Source organism: Gorilla gorilla, chromosome 18 (genome assembly GCF_029281585.2).
Source record: "Gorilla gorilla gorilla isolate KB3781 chromosome 18, NHGRI_mGorGor1-v2.1_pri, whole genome shotgun sequence".
Lineage (NCBI taxonomy): Eukaryota > Metazoa > Chordata > Mammalia > Primates > Hominidae > Gorilla > Gorilla gorilla.
In genome coordinates this window covers 13,969,309-13,975,528 of record NC_073242.2, presented here as the reverse complement: position 1 = coordinate 13,975,528, position 6,220 = coordinate 13,969,309, and the positions used below count along the sequence as shown (strand labels likewise).

General features: G+C 45.4%; 1 long non-coding RNA gene across 1 annotated transcript; it reads left to right on the top strand.

The window, feature by feature from the left end:
- Positions 1–1,871: 1,871 nt before the first annotated feature.
- On the top strand, positions 1,872–5,999 carry LOC129527555 (uncharacterized). Its single transcript, XR_008672550.2, has 3 exons — positions 1,872–1,971; positions 2,691–2,801; positions 5,717–5,999. It is a non-coding gene; the product is annotated as an uncharacterized lncRNA (long non-coding RNA).
- The last annotated feature ends 221 nt before the right edge of the window (positions 6,000–6,220 follow it).

Below are 6,220 nucleotides of genomic sequence, written 5' to 3'. Positions count from 1 at the left end.
ACAGTCACAAAAAATGTTTGAGATGAATATCATTTGCAGATTTATTCTGGAAACAATTTTAATATCCACAACACAAAATTGGACAAATTTACACACATTCTTGAATGGAATCCTACTGAGCAATGGAAAGGAGCAATATAAAAACACGGGTGAATCTCAAAGACATTACATAGGCCAGGTGTGGTGGTTTGCACCTGTAACCCCAGCACTTTGGGAGGCTGAGGCCAGCAGATCACCAGGTCAGGAGATTGAGACCATCCTGGCTAAAATGATGAAATCCTGTCTCTACTAAAAATATAAAAAATTAGCCGGGTGTGGTGGCACATGCCTGTAGTCCCAGCTACACGGGAGGCTGAAGCAGGTGAATCCTTTGAACCTGGGAGGCGGAGGTTGCAGTAAGCCGAGATTGCGCCACTGCACTCCAGCCTGGGTGACAGAGCGAGACTCTATCTCAAAAAAAAAAAAAAAAGTTTACTAAACACATCCAGGACTTAACAAACCCAAGAAATGTCCCAATGCCCTGATATCTTAAAGACAAAAGCATTCTGTTCGAGAATAAGTTTCATTTTAAAGATAAGATTTCAGTCTGGGCACAGTGGCTCATGCCTGTTATCCCAGCACTTTGGGAAGCCACGGCAGGCAGATCACTTGAGCTCAGGGATTTGAGACCAGCCTGGCCAACACAGTGAAACCGTGACTCTACCAAAAACACAAAAATTAGCCAGGTGTGGTGGTGCTCGCCAGTAGTCCCAGCTACTGGGGAGGCTGAGACATGAGAATCACTTGAACTTGGGAGGTGGAAGTTGCAGTGAACTAAGATTGCACCACTGCACTCCAGCCTGGGCGACAAAGCAAGAATGTGTCTTAAATAAATAAATAAATAAATTGATTATTGCAAAAGTCTGTAGTTACACAAAAGTTAACAATTCTTTGTCACAAGAGCTTGCATTAGAGAAAATCTCCCCCTTGATTTTTTGGCTTGTTATCTTATATATAAACAGGCATTGTACCTAAGGTGGGCACCTTCCTTCTCTTGCTTTTGGGAACACCCTGTTCTGTCTAGGCAGTAGTTATCCTTATATTCCTTTACTTTTTTTTTTTTTTTTTTTGAGACAAGGTCTCACTTGATCACCCACGCTGGAGTGCGGTGGCACAATTTCAGTTCACTGTGACCTCTGCCTCCCGAGTTCAAGTGATTCTCCTGCCTCAGCCACCAGAGTGGCTGGGATTACAGGCTCCTGCTACCATGCCTGGCTAATTTTTGTGTTTTAGTAGAGATAGGGTTTCACCATGTTGGCCAGGCTGGTCTCAAACTCCTGAGCTCAAGCAATCCACCTGCCTTGGCCTCCCAAAATGCTGGGATTACAGCATGAACCACCACACTGGGCCTATTCCTTTACTTTCACTTTACTCTGTGGACTCACCCCAAATTCTTTCTTGCTTAAGATCCATGAAGCCTCTCTTGGGGTCTGGATCGGGACCTCTTTCTGGTAACATATTCATTTCCTGGGGCAACCATAACAAATTACTACAAATGGAGTGACCTGAAAAAACAAAAATGTATTCTCTTACAGTTTAGAAGGACTGGAGTCTGCATTCAAGGTGTCGGTCGGGCCATGCTTGCTCTGAAGGCCTCAGGGGAGGATCCTTCCTCACCTCTTCTAGAAAGGTGGCTCCAGGTGTTCCTTGGCATTCCTTGATCTGCAGCTGTATCACTCCAAGGCCAAGGCACTTTGTCCCTTAAAGGCTTGCTGAAAAATCTCTGACATGAGGTAGTTTGATAAGTGGGAGAAAAGGCATACACATTTATTTAACACATATACAAAGGAGCCTTCTTGTTTTCTTTTAATGAAATTTCACTCTTGTTACTCAGGTTGGAGTGCAATGGTACAATCTCAGCACATTGCAACCTGTATCTCCTGGGTTCAAGTGATTGTCCTGCCTCAGCCTCCTGAGTAGTTGGAATTACAGGTGCGCACCACCATACCGGTCTAAGTTTTGTATTTTTAGTAGAGACAGGGTTTCACCATGTTGTCCAGGCTGGTCTCGAACTCCTGGCCTCAGCTGATCCACCTGCCTTGGCCTCCCAAAGTGCTGGGATTACAGGCAAGAGCCAGCGTGCCTAGCCTTGTTGCAGGAATCAGGAGACCAGAGAGACCAATGGGTGGGACAGAAGGATTTTATTAAGGTGCGCACCAGTTCAGTGGATTTGCATCCAAAAGACTGAGCTGCGAACAAAGACGGCTTGACTTTTGTACATGCATCTGAAGGGTGGTTGGCTAGTTTGAAACAAGCTTACAGTGGCGCAAAATGCAGTGGTGTGAAAGCAAGTTTACAGAAACAGAATAAGGACAGTTTATCAACAGTAACAGGCTTGCAACTCAGGCTCACTTAGGCATGTCATCTGACCCTTGCTGTATGGCCCACATGGCTGTAATTTAGGTTTGCTCAAGCTTATCTTGGGACCTTCACTGTGGTGCCCAGATGGCTGCAATCTAGGCTTGCTCAAGCTTATCTTGTGACCTTCGCTGTGCTGCCTTGATGCAGAACAGGTACTTACAGAAACCAGCTGCAGAGCACAGGAATTTACAAGCCTACAGAACTTACAGAACAGGGTGCAATAGCAGGGAGTGGGTGGGGAGCTGCCTAAAGGAAAAATTCATGTTTTCTTTTTATATCTCCTGCTTCAGCCTTACATGAGAGCTTTCAAAATGAAGATCTGACATCCCAGTGAAGTAAAAAGGCTTCTATTTCATCTTGAGGTTACAGAGAAAATATGAGCTTGGATCCTGGTAAAACAGGTGATGGGAGGGAGGATAGGAGGAATTTGGTGGAGTGGTTACTAGGAAGAATGAGTGGAGCAGAGATTAACTTGTAAACAATTCTCTTTATGATTTAAATGATCCTTGCAGACAGTCATTATACTGTTCAGGTGTGGTTAAATTATTAGCCTTAAAGGGAGAGAAAGAAAAAACAATTGTTCTCTGTGATGGGTCTAGATCTTAGGCAGATGGAGGAACTTCAGTTTCTGTGGAAGAGACTGTGTGGCAGTGGGGCATTACAGCACAGGGGTCCCGATTCAGACCCCAAGAGAGGGTTCTTGGATCTCACGCAAGAAGGAATTCAGGGAGAGTCTGCAGTGCAAAGTAAAAGCAAATTTATTAAGAAAGTAAAGGAATAAAAGAATGGCTACTCTGTAGACAGAGCAGCTGTGAAAGCTGCTGGTTGTCCATTTTTATGGTTATTGCTTGATAATATGCTACACAAGGGGTGGATTATTCATGCCTCCCCTTTTTAGACCATATAGGGCAACTTCCTGACATTACCATGACATTTGTAAACTGTCATGGCGCTAGTGGGAGTGTAGCAGTGAGGACGACCAGAGGTCACTCTCATCACCATTTTGGTTTTGCTGGGTTTTGGCCAGCTCCTTTACTGCAAACTGTTTCATCAGCAAAGTTTTTATGACCTGTATTTTGTGTTGAGCTCCCATCTCATCCTGTGACTTAGAATGCCTTAACCATCTGGGAATGCAGCCCAGAGATTATGAGTCAAATCAGCCTTCCTGAGAACTCAGAGGTTGGGTTTTAATGGATAATTTGGTGGGCAGCATGGCTAGGGAATGGGTGTTGTTGATTGGTGGGTGATGAAATCACAGCGGTATGAAAAACGGTCCTCTTGCACTCAGTCTGCCTCTGGCTGAGGGCCACAGGACTGGTTGAGCCATGAGTCACAGGTCCAGGTAGGGTCAATTGATTGTCAGAATGCAAAAGTATGAAAAACATTTACAATCTTAGGCACTATAATAGTGATGTCATCTCTGGGTGTGGTGGCTCATGCCTATAATCCCAGCACTTTGGGAGGCCAAGGTAGGCGGATCACCTGAGGTCAGGAGTTTGAGACCAGCCTGGCCAACATGGAGAAACCCCATGGCTACTAAAAATACAAATATTAGCTGGGCGTGGTGGCGGGTGACTGGAATCCCAGCTACTCAGGAGGCTGAGACAGGAGAATCGCTTGAACCCAGGAGGCGGAGGTTGCAGTGAGCCGAGATTGCTTCATTGCACTCCAGCCTGGGTAACAGAGCTAAAAATAATTAGCTGGGTGTGGTGGCACATGTCTGTAATCCCAGCTACTTGGGAGGCTGAGGCAGGAGACCACTTGAACCCGGGAGGCAGAGGTTTAGGTGAGTCAACTTTGAGCCATTGTACTCCAGCCTGGGCAACAAGAGTGAAAAAAACAATTAAAAAAAAGAATTTTTAAAAAAAGACATAAGACATTTCCTATAGGGCCTGAGATAACTTTCTGGGGTAATGGAAATAGTCTGTATCTTGATTGTGGTGGCTATTACACAGGTGTACACATTTGTCAAACCCACAAAATGGTACACTTCTGTTTTTTTTGAGACAGAGTGTCATTCTGTTGCTCAGGCTGGAATGCAGTGGTATGATCTCAGCTCACTGAAACCTCTACCTCCCAGGTTCAAGCAATTCTCCTGTCTCAGCCTCCCAAGTAGCTGGGACTACAAGCATGCACCACCACGCCTGGCTAATATTTTTTTCATAATTTTTAGTAGAGATGGGGTTTCACCATGTGGGCCAGTCTGGTCTTGAACTCCTGACCTCAAGTGATCCACCTGCCTTGGCATCCCAAAGTGCTGGGATTCCAGGTGTAAGCCACCACACCTGACCTGTATACTTCTTAAAATAGGGATTTTTTTTTTTTTTTTTGTGACAGAGTGTTGCTCTGTTGCCCAGTCTGGAGTGTAGTGGCATGATCTTGGCTCACTGTAACCTCCGCCTCCCAGGTTCAAACCATTCTTGTGCCTCAGCCTCCCAAGTAGCTGGGATTACAGGTGCCTGCCACCACACTTGGCTAATTTTTATATGTTAGCAGAGATGGGGTTTCACCATGTTGGCCAGGCTGGTTTCAAACTCCTGACCCCAGGTGACCTACTCACCTCAGCCTCCCAAAGTGCTGGGATTACAGGCATGAGCCACTGTGCCCAGCCAAAATAGGGGAATTTTATTATAAGTTACACTGTTGCAGGAATCAAGGGACAGGAGAGACCAATGGGTGGGACATGAGGATTTTATTAGGTGAGCACCAGCCCAGTGGATTAACATCCAAAGGCTGAGCCCTGAGCAAAGACAGGGCTTGACTTTTATACATGCATCTGAAATGGGGTTGGCTGGTTTGATGGCGTGAAACCTGTAGAGCAGGCAAGCGAGCTTACAGAAGCAGAACAAAGGCAGTTTGTCAAACAGTGATAGGTTTTAGAACTCAAACTTATCTTGTGACCTTGCCGTGCTGCACAGAAGGGAAAAACAGGAACTTACAAAACTTGCAAAAATAATTATGAGAACAGAACAACGAACAACGGTAAGGGGGAAGAATCTGAAGGGGGAAGCTGAAAGAGAAAAACTTGTTTTCTTCATCCCTGCTCTGGGATGGGAGGGAGAGGCTCTGGATCCCACCCCTTCTGGGCCCTGGCTCTGTAGATAGTGCTATCAAACTCCCAACAGAGCCCTGCCCATTGCTGGGCCTTTGAGTGAGTCAGCCTAGTACAGGAAAACTTGGTTTTCTTTTTATGTCTTCTGCTTCAATACCACCTTAAAGTTAATTCTTAAAAAAGTAAGGTTCTCTACATGTAAGGTCCTCTGAATGGGCTACACCATGGTCGAGCCATTGTGACCCCTGTGACCCACACATACAGGCCTCCTGGAGTCACAAAGCCTGGAGCAACAAGAGAACCACTAAAGAAGAAGAAACAGCTAGTTCCTGCCTTAACTGATTAACCAAATTTGCAACATTCCACCATTGTGATATGTTCCTGCCCTACCCTAACTAATCAGTCGACCTTGTGATATCGTGCCTTGTGACCTCCCCCTACCTGGTGACTATGCATCTTATGACATTGTTCCCCTGCCCAAAAAAACTGCCCCTAACTGTAACTTTCCTCTACCTACCCCAAACCTATAAAACCAGTTCCACTCCCACCACCCTTCACTGACTCCTTTCTTAGACTCAGCCGACTTGCACCCAAGTAAACAGCCTTGTTGCTCACACTAATCCTACTCAGGTGGTCCCTTATAAAGATGTGTGTAACACTATGCACTGCAGGTAAACACAAAGGAGGAGCACTTTGCACTTTTTTAGAAGTTTTTTTTTTTTTTTTTAAGAGACAAGGTCTCACTCTACCACCCAGGCTGGAGTATGA